We start from the raw sequence: 17,962 nt of genomic DNA on the forward strand, positions 1-17,962 counted from the left end.
AATGGTCCATTTGAATTTCTGCCCGCCGAACTTTCATTTATGCACATTAAAGTCAAATAGCCTGCTCAGACCTGAGAATAATGAGTTCTTCAGTTAAGATATCCTTACCAACTATCTCAATGTAATTTTATTCCAGAGCAACAATTTAAAACCAAGGAGAAACTTTTGGAGTGTATTGGATGTGCTTTGCCTAACCCCTAGGGAGCCAAGTTAAGGCATGTCACAGGCTGGTTACTCAAAACAAAGAGCCTGAGATGAAGGCATAAGTCTAAGTAGTTTGGGAGTGTGATTCCAGGGAGCAGGAACAAGGGATGGGAGAGGGAAATGGCAATAGAGGTGGGAGTGATGCAAGAATGCATTATGGGGTTAGCCAATAGGACAGGCACTTGGGTACTTGATTCCCGTGGGGCAGTTGAGAAGCTTATGAAATTCACAGCAGGATCATCTTCCTGGGACAAGAAAAAGAGATTTACTCACATGCTTCCATCTCCTTTTGGTCAAGGGTAGCCACAGGGCAGGATGTTGAATCCCCTGTGCTTCCAGGTTATACACATGAATGTCAAGGGGTCTTTTTCAAGAATGTCCTGCACTAGAGGACCCAAGAGGTTCCAGGGCAGGAATGGGTGGCCACTGCCAGTTTGTATTTGTGTGAGGCTAGCTGGAGTCTGCATGAAACTGGTTGCCACTGGTGTGGCTGCAATAAGAAAGAGGGACAAGAGAATTTGAAGGTATGTTTAAGAAGCATCTGCTATGCATTGCATACAGTTGTGCAGGTTACATACTGCTTAACTCTATGGGGTGTCATGCTTGTCACAACAGCCGCTCCACATTTCTCTGCTCCAGATATCAGGTCTCAACAGATTTTGTTTGGAAGAATTTCCATTACTAAAAAAGAAAATGCAAAAAACAGCAACAAAAAAATAAGAGCCTTAGAAGCCACACTGTTCTAGAATAACATGGAGAGCAAAACAGAAAGGACCAACTGAAGAACAGATGAGAAAAATAAGTTCTAAATATTGGTTTCTGAAGACATCACAAAAGTAATAAGGATGGCTTTTTTGTGTGTTTATTTTGAATCCTGAAGACCCAGAGGCAAGGGGTCAGGAAGTTCAACATGAGAAGGAAGATGAAAAGAGATGCCAAAGAATATCAGGTTGAATAGTTCTGGTAAAACGATAATACAGAAGACAATGAGGTGGGGATTGGGAGAGAGTGACATAACTAGGTAAAAAGGAACAAGAGAACAAGAAAGAAATCCAAAACTGAACTTTAAATTAAAAAATAGTGCCTGAAGGATTAGAGGACAGAGGCTTGGTTATGGATTCAGTTCCTTGTTGCCACCTCCATGCTATTTCTCCTTCAACTTCCTGAAATAACCCCACCTGCGTGACTTGCTCCACCCCTGCTGCCATCAGTCTCGTGGTCACCATCAAGGTGGCCTTGACTACAAGCTTCTACACCTTGATGCTGCTTTCATCCAAGCTACTCTCATCTTAAGCCCGATTCATCCAAGTCACCCAACATTGCTCCAAGCTCATTGTCTGATCACAATATTTCACACCTCCATTCTCTCATGTTCTTACATCTCTGTCCATGCCCTTCAAACTCATCTACACTTTCAGTTCCTTCTCCTAACTTTTCTCTCAATAAGTCCAACTTCCCAATGTCACCAAGAGCCCCCAGTGCATGACACCTTCCACTCTCATGTCAACATCTTCAATTTTATGCCCTTTGACCCTGGACTACAAACCTCAAACTGGATCAATGCAATCCTCTGCCTGACCCTCTTGTGCCTGCGGTCCTTGAGAATACAGGGTAAAATCATGCAAATACCTGGACTGATGCCAATAAAAAGTATCGTCCCACTAGAAGGCTCATGCCCAGCAGGTGGCAGTGTAAACTGGTGCAACCACTTAAGAAAACTATTTGATGGTATCTAAGAAAGTCGACATGTACATACACTATGTATGTGCATATACCAGACATTCCACTCCTAGGTATCTGCCTAACATAAATATGTACTTTTGCTCACCACAAAATATGTAATAGGATGTTCATAGCAGAAATATTCATAATAGCTCCAAACTGGAATTTACCCAAATGTCCATCAAAAATAGAACAGTGAAATCTTTATGATTGTTCACATACACAATACTTAGAGCAACAAAGGTGAGCAAACTACAACTATGTGCTGAAGCAGCACACATAAACCCTACTAATTCAATGAAGAATGAAAGAAGCCAAACACAAAGGCTAATGTAATGTTCAAAAACAGGATAATTAATCCATAGTGTTAGAAATTAGGATAGTGGTTACCCTTGGGGTAAAGGGCTTAACCAGGGTAGGAAGGATGTTTCTGGGGGCATTGGTAAGGTACTGTTTCTTAATATAGGTGCTGGTTACATGGGTATATTCAGTTTGTGAAAAATCACTGAGCTATATAATGATATGGGCACTTTTTTGGATGTATGTTATCTTTCCATAAGAAGTTCTGAAACAGTTATAAAAAACAATAGCAAAATACAGTCCCCAACTTCATCTGGCTCTCCCTTCAGCTGCATGGGTCTTTTAAATACAAAGGAACCCCTCCTGCCCCACCCTTTTCCTTACCTCTCTCTTAGCATGACTTCACCTTCTATTTTAAGGGAAACACTGAAGTTGTCAGCAGAAGCGTAGTTCACACGATTCAATCCCAATGTGAAAAATGCCTCCTGGAGTAGAGCAATTTAGCAATCCTTAATTATCAGGCACAAATTACTTGTATTTCCTGACCCTTTCTTTGCATGTTGCACTGCCTTCCTACTCCTGGAGAGACTGGGTAATGTAAGGAAATTTTAATGGGGACTGTTTATGAGGTGTGGACAGGTTTAAGGACACTAAGAGGGAGAATGCAGTCCTCTGGGACTAGCAGCAGTGGAGGGACTGCAAAGGGTAGGGAAGGTCCTTCCCATCATTAGTTCCAAAGAGGCAAAGGAAAGGACCAGTTTGAACCTGGAAAGAGTAGTTGTACTACATGGAGAGGACTGCCTCGCCGGAGCTATGGCCCTTTGTGGAGAGTGGGAGCCAGCCTAATACTGATGTGGCAGAGAGGAAGCTGGGAATAAACCCCAGTCTCCCTCCTTGCCTTTCTGATGGTACCCATTGAGACAGGGACTGTGGGTGTAGTCAGAGTAGGGTGAGGGCCTCCGGTAAAAGCAAGGCAGGCTTTTTGCAGTCAGAGCAATGTAACTACATACAAGGAAACCCCCTACTAAAACTCTGTTAAACATTCAGCTTTAGAGTCATTCTTCAGTGAGATCAGTTAATATACCCCAGATAAAGAAGAGTAGCACATGTTTATATTATGCAAATAATTTATAATTATGTGTAAGATTCACTTTAACATGCTAAAAGGCCCAGGCCTATGCGCTTTCTTTCCTCCTTCAGTTCTGATGAGGTGATTTTGCAAATTGGGCAAACTAATTTAGCCTGCAGGCCCAGCCATAAACAACACAGTAAAAGGCAAGAAGGATTCCACCTTAAAAATAAGATTGCATTTTAATACAATCAAGATGCTAGTATCTCAGGGAGAAATCATCAGAGCAGGAAGTTGCTTGTGTTAATTCTAAATATTCTGGGAGCACTTAATAAGTCCACAACCCTAAGCTTTTTTTAATGTTCTAAAAAATCCTCAACGGCCTCTAAAACCCCTAGACAGCACACCACCCCGGCCTCTCTTGTCCCCTCCTGGCATGAGCCAGGAGCTCTGTCCTTTCACTTTATCTCTAAATAAAAGCCTGTACCTTGCTCTCCCACCTTGAGTGTTCATGAAGATCATTCTTTGGCTTCGTGAACAAGAACCCTGGCATCACCATGTGCTGAACCCCACCAGGAATTAGGGCAAGGCAGTCGGTGACGGAGTCTACACAAGTCTGCCTGCCATCCTGAACACAATGGGGAAGGGGAGAGCGTTGGTTTGGAGAAGAGAGCCACAGTATCAGGATCTCCCTTTGTCCACTCTGACTTCAGAGGCTGTTATGGCTGCAAGAAACAGTCTCACTAAAAGCAGTTCAGACAGAAGGAGTGAGCTGGTGAAGTAGGAGTGGAATTGGAATTAGGGAGTCATGGAGAACACAGGGCTGTTCTCTTCCTCTTGTTGGGAGCCCCGTGGAAGCCCAAAGCCTGTCTCCCTCTTTATCTTTGGTTGGCTCACTTCTTTGTTCTCTCATAATTGTTACACAGGGGACTAACCACATTTTCTCAACCCTTTCTCCATCTCAACCTTTCAACTTTTGCTCTTATTACTTACTTCTCATTCTTTAGATACTTCTTAGTCAAATTTCCATATAAGGGATTCCCTCTGATGACTCCTTTACCATTCACAGCAGGCAACCTCACAGGTTTGCAAACCAGCCTCCATTTGGATTGGCTGAGTTTAGTCACATGCTCATCCTTGGTCCAATCAGCTATTGCTGGTGGTTTAGGTCATGTGACACAAAACAACCACTTAAGCAGCAGGAGTTTTAAGGAGAGGGGTGCACTTGGTCAGTACCTGTTGGTATCTATATATTCAGCTTCAATATCTAGGCTAAAATACTTCCTTTTTAATTTAGATTCTCCCAAAACAGAGCCTGAGATATGGATGTGGATTCAAGTAGTTTATTTGGAAGGTGACTACAGGGAGCAGGGCTGAGGAATCTGGTAAGAAAGAAAAGTCAATGTAAGCATATGTTGTCAAAATCACCACTCTGGTCAGTGAGGCTCAATTCCATGTGACCTCTGGAAACAGTAAAGAATGCTTCTCAGAATTGTCCACTCTAGAGATGAGGGGCAGGAGCATTTTTTCTTTTCTTTTTTCCAGCTTCACTGAGATATAATTAACATATAACATTGTATGAGTTTAAAGGGTGTAAGGTGATGACTTGTTACATGTTTGTATTGCAAAATAATTACCATAATGAGGCTTGTTAATACATCCATCTACTCACATAATTACCATTTTTTGTGTGTAGTAAGAACATTTAAAATTTACTTTTTAACAACTTTTAAATATGTGTAATACAGTATTGTTAACTACAGTTACCATGCTGAATATTAGATCCCCAGAAATTACTCATTTAAAACTGAAAGATTGTACTCTTTGACCAATATCTCCCCCTTCCCCTTATTCCCAGCCCCTGGCAACCACCATTCTATTCCGTTTCTATGAGTTTAGCTTTATTTCAGATTCCATACACAAATGAGATCATACAGTACTTGTCTCCTCTGTCTAATCTAGTTTACTTAACAAAGTGCCCTTAAGTTCCATCCATGTTGTCACAAATGACAGAATTTCCTTCTTTTTATGGCTGAATAATATTCCATTGTGTATATATAGCACATTTTCTTTATTCACTCATCTCTTGATGCATACTTAGATTGTTTCCATATCATGGCTACTGCAAATAATCTAAGACAGAGCATTTTAAATGTCCCCATGAGTGGAGGATTGTTAATTACTTCACAGAGGTGTTAATTCCCCCATACTTCTAAGCTTGCATGTACAGAGCTAAGCAAGCTCTCACTGCTGCCCATGGCATTGAAGAAGCCCTGAGCAGAAGGGAAAATTCAAAGTACATCATAAAGGCAAGATGCTGCCTGCTTAAAGTGAGCCAAACCCTGCACAAAACTATCTACCCATCCATGGCTGAAGTCAGAGCTGAGGCCAAGAGACCAGGGATCATTCTTCCACCAAAAAATAGTTAATAATCTTTGTTGTCTCCATTTTCTTGTCTATTATTTGCAATGTATCTCTCACCCTTCTTGACCTTTTATTCAACTCTTGTTTAGACCACCATGAAACTCATAATTTCTGGATGCAAAACAAACTTTTCAATCTTTCACACTCCAGCCTCTCTGGGATATTTGATACGGTTGACCTCCAACTTCAAAATCCCTTCCTTGTTTTATGTGAAATCACCTTTCTCTGGCTCTTCTCATACTTTCTGGCTTCTCTTTCTCAGTCTCCTTCAGTTTTTCTTCCTCTGCTTATCTTTGAGGTGTCAGTGTTTCCCTGAGGTACTAAATTTGGTTTTCTTCTCCCTCTGCATAAACCCAGCTTTGTCTATAATAGCTTCAGCTACTGCCTCCATGCAGATGACACCCCAAACTAGATGCCTGCTTCAGGCTCCTCTTCTGAGGTCCAAACCATATTTCTGCCTGCCTACTAAACACCTCCTTCCAGCTCACCCACAGGCACTTCAAACTCATCATGACCCACACTGTAATGCTTACCACCACCCCCTTCCAAACTTTTCTGCCTTGGGACTGAAGCCAGATACCACCCCCTTATTAAATCAATTGCCAAGTCTTGTCTGCACCACCTCCCAAAATCTCTCTCCTCTGCCCCCTTCCTTCCCATGGCCATATCGGGAAAAGCACAAATTCAAGACTAGCCTCCCCAGTTCCTGCCTGGGTCTACACCACTCCCAGAGAGAGCTTAAATAAGCCATCAGTCTGATCATGTTATGCCTCTTCAATCCTTCAATGGTTACCTTTAACACACAGAGCAAACTCTTCAGCAAGACATATGAATCTATTCAAGACCCATCCATTATTGTTGCTCCCTAGCTTACTAAGATGTTTGCAGTTATCTGAAAGGGATGTGCTTCCCCCTTTGATCTCCCACCCAACTCTGGCAGATACCTGCCTAATTTTAGGACTCTATTCAGGCAGCAGCTGAAGTTTTCAACTTCCTTGTTCACCCTGAGGTAGATGTAGAGACTCCCTTCTCATTCTTCTCAGCATCTTATTCAATCTTCAGGTATGATATTTATCATACTGCATTGCAAAATTTGCCTGTGTGTTACCTCTTTTGTGCTACTGCAAACTTGTATCAGTTACTATTCCTATAAAACAATTACACAAGCTCAGTGACATACAACAACAAATATTAATGTCTCACATTTCTGCAGGGTTCAGCGGATCTGAGTTGGGTGGTTATGCTGGTCTCTGCTGGACTCTAGTCAGATGGGATTCTGTCTGGGTTGGGCTCATTTGGGACAGTTCATTTGGGAAACTCTGCTCCATCTGTCTCTCATCCTTGAAGGCAGGGATTTTGTCTTATTCATTACACTACCTGGTTTTGAATTGTTGAACCAAAGAGCACAATGAAATAGCTACTTAATATTGTATATATTAAAAAGAAGTACCAAATTGAAGTCAATGGTACCCCTACTCTTCCCCAATCCTTCCACCTATACATACCTAAGAAAGCAGAATACCTCATCACTCATCCTCATAAGTATTCATTTTTGCTTTTATATGCCATTATTTTTTCACTATTCCCAAGACTGTAATGTAAAACATTCTCATTTCTTGTGACCTCTCAGCAGAACATTCAAATACTGGGTGGTATTTTATCCACAGGGTAACAGTGATTTGTTTGCTTTCTCTGGAGATATTGGAAGGAAAATCACTCTGATGGTTTAAAACATACCTGCAAATTCTTTGACACTCCTTCCAACAGATAAAGCCTAATTCTCTTTCCCTTAAGGGTGGGCTTAGTGACTCACTTCTAAGGAATAGAATGAGGCAGAAGTGATAGTCGGTAACTTCGGAGCCTTGGTCATCAAGGGCCTTGTGGCTTTTTCTTTCTTCCTCTTGGATCAAGAAGCCAGCTGCTGTGTTATAAGGACACTCAAGCAACCCTATAGAGAGGTGTGCATGAATAAGGAACAGAGGTCTCCAGCCAATGGGCATATGAATAAGTATTCTTGGAAGCACTTACTCCAACCCCTTCTGTAGACTGTTGGCCCTGAGCAGCATCCATGAGAGACTCTGAGCCAGAATACGCTATTCCTGTATCCTGAGTCTCAGAAGTTTGTGAGATAATAAATTCTTATTGTTTTAAGGTGCCACATTTTGGAACAGCTTGTTTTGTTAACTAATCAATAGATAACTAATTACCACTTTGTGAATAAATTATTAAACCCTTCTCCAAAGCCTAGGCTTCATAATTACATTACAGTGGCTTCTAAACAGCATAAAGGGGAGAAAATAAAACACCACCCCCCACCTTGGAATCCTTCTACCTAGTGTTTTAAAAAAAGACAAAATAAATACCTACCTCCCTTGGAGATTAAAAAAAAACTGTCAGGTTTTAAGAGGGACTGCTAAATTTGTCTGCAAATGTTGTCCAGGAAGTCTGAGCTGGGAAGCAAATATATAGAGGAAGAATTAAAAAGACTCTAACATCCTCCCTTTGATCAAAGCCCAATCCCTAATTTTCAGATTCCATGTTAAGCTGCTACATCCTCAGAACAACTAGATTACTAGAGCACTAATGTGACCCCCAGTTTATTGAACTTGTCATTTGCTTTGCATTCCCCAGCTCGGTCCTGAGAAGTAAAACATTGCAGGCCAACTTCTGTTCTAGCCCAAAGGCGATAATGAGGGAAATCATGCGGCTCCTAAAAATAATGAAAAAAGGGAGCAGCATTTGAGGTGGTGAGTCACTGTTGTGTGTGAGCTGGGAACCTGGAGAAGGAGAGCAGAGAGAGGAGGAGAATATAAAAGGAGCCAAGCAGAAAATAACCACGAGCTCTGCAGACACAAAGCCGAAAGGAACACCCCAGGCTGAGGCATCGGGGAGCTCAGAGTGGGCTGAGTGGGAGGGCCTCATGGGCAGGTTCACGGGGAGGAGACTGCCCAGGACTAGTCAGCTAGGCAAGCTGCCACCCACCCATGTGCAGTGGGTTTTGGCCAGTGTTATGAGGTCTTATGGGTCCCAAATATCCCTTTTAGCCACTGAAAAACAGCATCTACTTCTTCTCCATGGCACAAAACAAATACCAAGAAGCCTCTTTGCTCTCAGCACTGTGCCAGACCCAGGGAATATAAAAATGAATAAGCTCCCAGGAGATTCAGAATGTCACAGGGAAACTGACTTAGGGACATACAAAAGGAGGGGACAAAAACAATGAAAGAGGATTTCTCAAGGAACTGTGGGAGACACAGAAGGGATGTCTACTCATACCAGAGCCTGGAGGTGGGGGAGGAGAGATCTAGGAGGCCACCTGGAGAAGGTGGCATGTGAGCTGCACAGACAGGAATCATCCTGTTGGGGTATGTGTTGTGGGAGAGAGTAAGGGGCCCAGGTAATTTCAGAAAGAAGTAATATCACAACTGTATTAGTTCCCTGTGGCTGCTCTAACAAATTATTGCACCTAAGGGGCTTAAAACAACAGAATTTTATTCTCACTGTTCTGGAGGTTAGAAGCCTGAAGTCAAGGTGTTGGCAGAGCCATTCTCCCTATGGAGATTCCAGAGGATAATCTGTTCTTGCATCTTCCAGCTTCTGGGAGCTGCCGGTATTCCTCAGTTTGTGGCCACATCACTCCAATCTCTGCCAGTGTCTTCACATAACCTTGTCTTTGTGTGTCAGATTCCCCTCTGCCTCTGTCTTATGAAGACCCTTGTGATCGTACTTAAGGCCCACCTGGTAATCTATGGTCCTCTCTCCATCTCAAGATTCTTAGCAATCACATTTACCAAGATCCATTTTCCTTATAAAGTAAGAGTAACGGTTTCCAGGAATTAGGTCCTCACATTTCTGGGTGCCCATTATTCATTGTGTTGCAGCTACCTAAGATGGACATGCAAAGATCCTGATGAGTGGACATTTCAGCATTTCTTGAGCTTAAGGAGCAGTGAGAGATGAGGTGGGCAGATATCAGAGCATGAAGAATCTCTTCAGACCAGAACAGGAAATTTAGACTTTACTGTGAGGCATCCTTAAAAGATTTTATGTGAGCGTGAAATGGAGATTTCCCCTTTCCTGGAGACTGCCCCAGAATGTGGAGGAGGCCGGGAGAGGACTGGACTAGAGGCAGGCCATTCAGTCTCACACTGGGTAAATCACAGGTGTGCCAGCCTGGACAGAGTGCCAGGGCTCCCTCTGCAGCAACCAGGCCATACTCCATCACCACATGAGATCACTGTGGGCTTTGAAACAGAGAAGGTAAGGCCCTGACAAGACCACACAGATACCGAGAGCCTACAATACGTGGGCAATAACACACTTAGTAAATGAAATAAGAACACCCAGTTTTTACAGTGAGTATAGGAGTCAGGGTGGAAATGGAGGAAAGGCAGGAGTCCAGTGAGCTTACCGTGGGGGCCTCTTAACCTCAAATTCCTACTGAGAGAGCCAGTGCAGATGAGAGGCACCTCACCTGGGGACTGACATCACAGCACCCCAGGGCAACTCACTGTCAATGATTGATTGATATCGAGATACTAAAGCCCAGCCCCCTACTCAAGGTGCTACAGCTCTTGGTGCCTTTCCTGCTCCAGAGCTCCCTGTGAAGGCAGCTGAAGCTGCAAATGAGACCCCCATCCTTGTCCCACTCTTGCCCTGCTTTTCCCTCACCCTGTCTCAGGTTCCTCCCGAAAGCTCTCCCAAAATAAGCACTTGCACGAGAATCCTCATCTCAGCATCTGCTCTAGGAAACCTGACCTAAGCCAGCCTCCCTATCTGACGCTGAGGCTGTTAGGACAGTCCTAGCTGAGGGATGCAAGCTAAGCAGAGGTGCAAGCAGTTGCTGCATTCTGGGAGAATGCTCTGCTCTCCCTGCAATGCGGGAAGAAGTTTTATCCACAAAACTGATATTCAGTAAGTAGCTGCCAAAAAATCCAATGGTCTGTGCTTAGCAGAGAGGGTTTTTTTCCCCCCAGAACTGTTTTTTAATTAAAGACTATTCCTTTGGCACATATCTCACCCTTCCTCGCAGTGAAAATTTATGTTTTGTGACAAATATTTTGTTTTCACCAATGAAATTCTTAAATCTTCCTCAGTGAGACCCTACATTTTTTTCCCCATAATGCCTGTCACGAAAGGTGTAAGTAGGGACTTAATAAAGACTTACAGTTTACATTCTCTTGAGTTGTATGGGCTTTAGAGTTTACAGAGCACTTCACATGCCCGAGGTGTGGTCCATGGACTGGTAGCATCAGTCCGGCCTGAGTTAGAAAGCAGAACTTCAGCCTGAGCCTAGATCAACAGAGTGAGCAGATAGGACCCAGAAATCCATATTTTCACCAAATCTCTGGGTGATTTATGGGCACTGACATTTGAAACCACTGACATACACCATCTCATTTAACTTATTGGGAGATGGATTGTTTGGAGAGAGAACTGTTAACAAAGGACATAGTGCTGGTGACTAGCATTACTGAAGAAAGGGTGCTCCAGGCCGAGGGGGCAGCACAGCCAAAGGCCCTAAGCTGGGAAGAGGCAGGGCTGATGTGCAGACAAAGAAGAGCAGACCAGTGGAGTAGGAGTCTGGTAAGAGGATGGGATAGTATTTCACCAGCTCAGGGGAGGAAGCACAGCATGTGGACCTAGAGAGCTGTGTTCACATACTTGATTTTATTCAAGAGCAAGGAAAACCCATCAAAGAGTTTATCCAGAGGACTAACACCACCTGATTTAAGTTTCTAAAAGATCTCCTGGCTTATGAGTGGGAACAGGCTTGCAGGGAAGTGTGAGGGAAAGCAGAGGCCATTGCAAAGTCCAGGCAAAATATGATACAGATGGTTTGGACTATGGCAGCAGCCATGGAGAGGGAGAGGTGAGCAAACTTGAGAATTGCACTGAGGGTAAAATCAGAAGTGGACAATGGATTGAAAGATAAAGGATTGGCATGGGAGTCCCTTGGCTATTGGTTGATCTAGACTTTCTTCACCTGGGACAAATGGAACAGCTCAGCTTTGCTCCATGTGTCTCTCATTCTCTAGCAGGAGATCCTGGGCATGTGCTGGCAGAGACAGCAGAGACACAAACCACAAGGGAAATGAGCCTCTGCATAAGTCACATTTGCTAATAAGTCATTGGCCAAAGCAAGTCACATGGATGTAATTAGAATCAAAGGGCAGGAAAATAGGCTCAGCCTCTTAATGGGGGAAGCATAAAGCCACAGGCAAAGGGCAGACACATGGAAGGGCTAAGAATTGGGAAGACAGGGCTCTTCCAAGGCCTGGCAGCTCTACATTAACAGCTAGGGGCAGGAGGCCACAGAGGGGATGCAGTTGTGAAATGCTGAACATGTAAGTGCCTATCACACAGTCTGAAATCTGTAAGCTCAGGAAGCCAAGAATTAAAGTGATAAGTAAATGCTAGACTGTGAACTGCCTTAGGGCCCAAGGATATGCCAAAATTAGGGATTCTCTGCTCTCTGGCCTGTTTTGTTTTATCACAATGAAGCAGAAATTGCAGGGCAGCATGAGATAGACTGGCAAACGATTTCATTCTCCCTTTAGTTTAATTATAAGTGCTTCCCAGTTATTAGTTACCCCGTGCCTTCTCTGAGTGGAATCCTGCTGGCCCCCATGAGCTCGTATGTTGCAGATAGTAATTCCTCCAGTGGAAGCCCAATTCCTGCCCCTATCTCCAGATAGTTGCAGAATGTTCATGTTAAATGTTAATGTTAATGCTAAATGTTTTAGCATTTTAATGATCATATGGGGATGATGGTGGTAGGGGTGATGGTGATATATGTGTGTGTGTATTTTTATTCATTAAGGTATCTTTGCTATGCAATCTTATGAAGGTTTCACATGAACAACATCGTCGTTACTACATCCCCCCTTTTATCAAGTCTCCTCCACACACCCCATTAGAGTCACTCTAGTGATATATTTTCACCCTGGTTTTTTGGATTTTTTTTTTCCTCCTCAGGACATGAATTGTGGACCCTTGATGACATTAATCATAACTTTTAACCTTACTGGGACAAGAAGGGATAAGCATCTCCCTAATTTCTGGAAACACAAATAGCAAGGAAACAGGATGTTTAAGCAAACAAGAGCCTTTAACAGAAGGTCTGCAGCTGTTGCCTGCTTCCCCCATCACTGTAGCTCTGTGGCCTACCTCTGGGAAGGGGCAGGAAGCCTTAGGGCGCCTCACTGAAGAACAGTAGATAAAAGTCACGGTCTGGCAATCCCATCTGCTTCCTTGAAGAAGGAAATATTATAAAACAGTAACGTCAGGGCCTCAGGCAGGGTAGTTTCCCAAGGGTCTCTAAGTTAACTCAACCAACATGTCCTCTTACATGTACACTGGAATCATATGGGGGTGGGGCAGACAGCTGAACACACTGCCTCTGTTGGCACAGGGTGCAAATGAAAGGTACCATCTGTGCTGCTGCTGAAAAAATGATGCATAAATGTGACTTTTTTTAATGTTCCATCTGGGTGTAGTTGAATTGCTTCTTTAAAATAAAAATAATCCACTTTTGATATACATCCTATCTTATAATGGTCTCCATCTATCCTTCATAATTCTATAGGATTTATTTCATGAGAAGTGTGACATGAAATAATAAAAGCTAAGAACAAAGGTCTTTGGGGGATGACTGTGGTGTTTTTGTTTCTTTGGCTGACTTGTTCCTTATTTTCTTGTCATTTCAAAAATATTTTCCATATGCAGAATTTCTTCTCACTCCCCTGAGAAGAATGCCCTCACTGGGTAACTGGATAGACAGGCAGGAAGAGAATATCAGTCTGTTATCTACACATATGAGGAAAACAGGACAGGAATTTGCCAGAATACCCTGTTGCCCATATTTCTAAACCAAGAAAAGCTGCAATTAGTGTTCTTTCCTAAAAATCATGTTGGTTCTAAAGAACATTCTGAGAATAATAATAAGGCAATTAAAAGCACAACTTGAATTCAAAGTGACTTGCTTCTAAAGCATTAAAAGAATAAGAGGGAACAAAAGTATATAGAGGGGACTCAAATGTGCTTTCTCTCCAAGTGCAATTATAGATTTGAAATTGTTGTTACCTTACCATGGCAACCTTCATAGTTAATTTCCCAAATGTTGAATTTCTGTCATCTTATTCCTTTGGGGGAACCCTTCAACTATGCTTTTCCTGAATTCGTGTCATGCCATTGTCTTCAACACCTAACATTCCTCCAAGCACCTGCTTGTAAGCTCGCTTCCCCAAAACAAGAACACCAGCAAGGAGCACGAAAAATGTGGCTATGTTCTCAGCAAAAGCACTTAGGTGTGTGCTTTCTGGGTGATGGAAATCGTCAGGTGGACAAGATGCCAAAGTGTCAGTGCCAACTCTGAAACCAGAAATTTGGCCTCATGTTCTATTCAATCCATTTTAAATAAATACTTATTAAGTATCTACTGTGTTTTGGGAGCATCAGGAAATATAAAGATTAGAATAAACCATATTGCCGAATCTCAAGAAGTTTACAATGCAGAGGGAGAATGAGATCCAGACATCTAGAAAGCAGTTCTCAGTGAGCAAATCCCAGACCAGCAGCATCAGTATCATCAGAGACTTTGCTAGAAATGCAGATTCTGAGACCCCACCCCAGACCTCCTCCATCAAGATCTCTGGGAGCTGGGCCTAACCATCTGTGGTTTTACAATTCTTCCAGATTACAATGCTCCCTAAAATTTGAGAACCACAGCTATAAGGCAACAGAGCACAAACACCATAAGAAAGATAAAAAGTACTTTCAGTAAAGGGGCATCACATCTGTTTTGGTAGAACTTCCAGGAGTGACAGTATTTCTATGAAGCTTTGACAGTTAGTTATGATATTGAAATGTAAGGAGTGGAGTAGTAAGAGGGCATTCTGAAGGAGTAAAACAGAAAGCAAGCAACAGAATTGAGAAAGCAGAAGGTCATGAGAAGAGTCTAGACTGATTAGCATGGAAGGAGATGGAGATGAGGATCAGAAGATAGGTTGCAGTCTCAAGCATGTGTGTTATCTAACTTGTGGGCAATGACAAGCCACTCAGATTTTTAATCAGAGGAGTAACACAATTAGGGGAGGAATTTTGGAAGATTCATCTCAGGGTTTCCATAGAATAACTTGGAGTAGGAAGATACACAGGAAGTGGGGAAACAACTGAGCTGACGATTGCAATAGTTTGGGTAGGTGATAATGAAACTCACCCAGAGAATTAGCAGGGAAAATATAAAAATGAGGGAAATAATTAGAGGACGTTTGAAGGACTAGATCAATAGGATTTAGCAATTGATTCAATATTAGGAGCAAAAGAATGAGGAGACTCAAAACCTCGATTAACAATAAGAGATTAGTCATGTCATAAACCAAAGAGAAAGGTAGTCAGGAGGAAGAGTTGGTTTTGGAAGGGGTTTATTTCATATACATTTGATGTTCTGTGCATCGTGAAATTGGGAATACAGGCACAGAGGTTATAATAATAATATTTACAATACTTGACCACATAGGCTGTGCTTGACTAGGTACATAAGTTGGCATATGATATATTGTGCAAACCTTACACTGACTTTATGAGAAGGCATTATTATAACCATTTTTATTACTTAAATTAGATTCTGCTGCATATAACAGAAAATCCAAAATAACAATGGCTTAAACATACAGAGTTTATTCTAGCATGTGGAAGAAATCAGGAGGTAGGCAGGGCAGAGTAGTTCCATTGTCATCAGGGGGCCAAGTTCTTTCTAAAGTCCTACTTCAGCATTCTGCCCTGGGGAATTTCATCCTCAAGGATACTTCTTCAGGCAAGATTGCTGCCGAAGCTCCAGCCATCAGGGAAGTGGTGGCTGACAATATGGGAAAGGTTGCTTGTTGAGAGAATGATTGTAAAGAATGGGAGATGGAAGAAAGAACCTTGAATGACCATGAGGAGAATTACTGGAAGCATGCAGAGGAAAGAGAGAAGCACCATGTAAACAAACGCCTTCGGAATGGAATGAGAGGTGGGTAGGCAGCATCTAAATGGTGCTGGCCATGAGGACTGAAAAATGTTTATTGAATTGGAGAAGGTGGGGACCTTGGTGATCTTCAAGAAAACAGCAACATTCAACTGTTCTGTGGCAGCAGATCTTAAAGAACTGTCAGGTAGTAAAGGAGTGGAGCAATAATTTCTTTCCATGAAGTTTGGTGATACAGGGAAAGAGAGAAACTGCGGTAGTGACTGAGTTAAGCGGTGCTGAGGTAATGTTTTCATGGGTTAGAAGACCTGAACTCAATTTCCCTTTATGATGTCAGGTCTCTGAGAGACTACATTTAAATTGCTTGAGTGTGTGGGCTGAGACAACGAAGTATTTCTTCCATGATCAGTCTCTCCAATCCAGTTCCTCCCCAGAAAACTGAAGCAAGTGTTAGCTGATATTTTATCATGATAATGGCCTGATACTACATTTTTTTAAAGGCTGTCTGATAAGCTTAATTAATATTTTTGTTTTTGCCTCCACAAGCTGGATGGAAACTCGTCTAGCTCTGGCCTGTGTTCTTCAAGAAAAGTTAAACTGCAAAAGTCAGTATGTTTCATTAGCCTTGTGCACTCCCTCAAGGTCAGGGAAGGCTCTCTGGGTGCTTTGCAAGGCTGCCGAATCTGGAATGGCAGGGCTGCAGACTCCATTTCAGCAAAAATAAATATCAGATTACAATACGTTGTTTTCGCAGCTGACTGAGGCTTTCGTGTAGTGGATTTTTTCACCCTGCAATTGCAAATAAAGAGAGTACAGTGTTCACATCATTTGTTTATGAAGCCATTTTCTCCCTTGAAGGAGTGCATTCCCAGAGGAATTTTTTCTCCCAACAAATGTCTGCTACTTCTGCTGTGCTCAGCATGCATGACTTGCTTTGAAGGCTGTTAAAAACAAAGACAAATAGTTAGACCAGTTCTCTTAGTATCTTGCATTCCTTCCTCCCTAACTTTCCACTCCTACCCCTATCTCTGTCCCTGGAAGCCTTTGTACTACAAAATGATGATAGAATGGCAGAGACTGAAACTATAGCATGCCTTTGCAATTCTAATTTTCCAACCTAAAACTAGTGAGCCATAAAACCTTAAAAGCTAAAAGCTGCCTGAGGCAAATCCAAGTCTTCTGACTTTAAAATAGCAACACATTTTTTACCATTTTAGCTCTTTTGAGGTAGAATTTCATATATACGCGTGCTTGTGGCAATTAAATGCATTTCATTTGTATCCTTTTTTCCTTCTGGAGAGAGAGCAGACATGAGGAGCACTTGCTTTCTACCTCTGAAGTAAAAGAATACCTTGGAGAGCCCAGGGTAGTATTAAAGTAGCTGACTGAGTTTTCAGTCTTGGTTGGGTAGGCCTGGCAACACTTTGGAAGCTGGATCCATTTAAGTAATGGACTTGTCCTGCCTGAGCCCACCTTTTTATGTACTGCTGTTGTCACAGGTCTGTCTTAGTTAGGATCCCCCAGAAACAAACCCTAAGATGAGGGAAAGTACATTATTTGGGAGGTGATTGCAGGTAACTCTGGTAGGGGAATAGGAAGTGAGCAGAGGAAAGATGACAGTTAATAAAGTTGCCTTAATGAGATGTTGTCACTGTGGACAGCTGGCATTTGATCCTCCTGGGGACTCTGGGAGACGCTGTACACCATGCACAGAAATATCCCATCTTTCTGTGCAAGGTTGCAAAAGCTTGGTCTTTTATCAACCAACTCCCATTGGTCATTTTGGTTGACATACCTAGCTAGAGATGTCATTTCTTCTTCCCAACTTCATCTATAGATTCAAAGCAATCCCGATCAAAGTCCCAGAAACTATTTTGTAGATATCAACAAACTGATTCTAATGTGTATATCAAAAAGCAAAAGACCTATAATAATTAACATAATACCAAAAAGAAGAACAAAATTGGAGTTAAACTACCTAATTTCAAGACTTACTAGAAAGCTACAATAATCAAGACAGCATGGGATCAGTGAAAAAAATAGACACAGATCAATAGAACAGAATAGAGAACCCAGAAATAGACCCACACAAAGAGAGTCAGTTTATCTTTGACAAAGGCTTAAAGGCAATTCAATGGAGGAAGGACAGCTATTTCAATAAATGATGCTGGAATCTAGATATGGACCTTTACCTCTTTCATAAAAATTTACTCAAAATGAATCATAGACCTAAATGTAAAATGCAAAACTACAAAACTTCTGGAAAAAAATAC

This window comes from Manis javanica, chromosome 5 (genome assembly GCF_040802235.1).
Source record: "Manis javanica isolate MJ-LG chromosome 5, MJ_LKY, whole genome shotgun sequence".
In the NCBI taxonomy this organism is placed as follows: domain Eukaryota; kingdom Metazoa; phylum Chordata; class Mammalia; order Pholidota; family Manidae; genus Manis; species Manis javanica.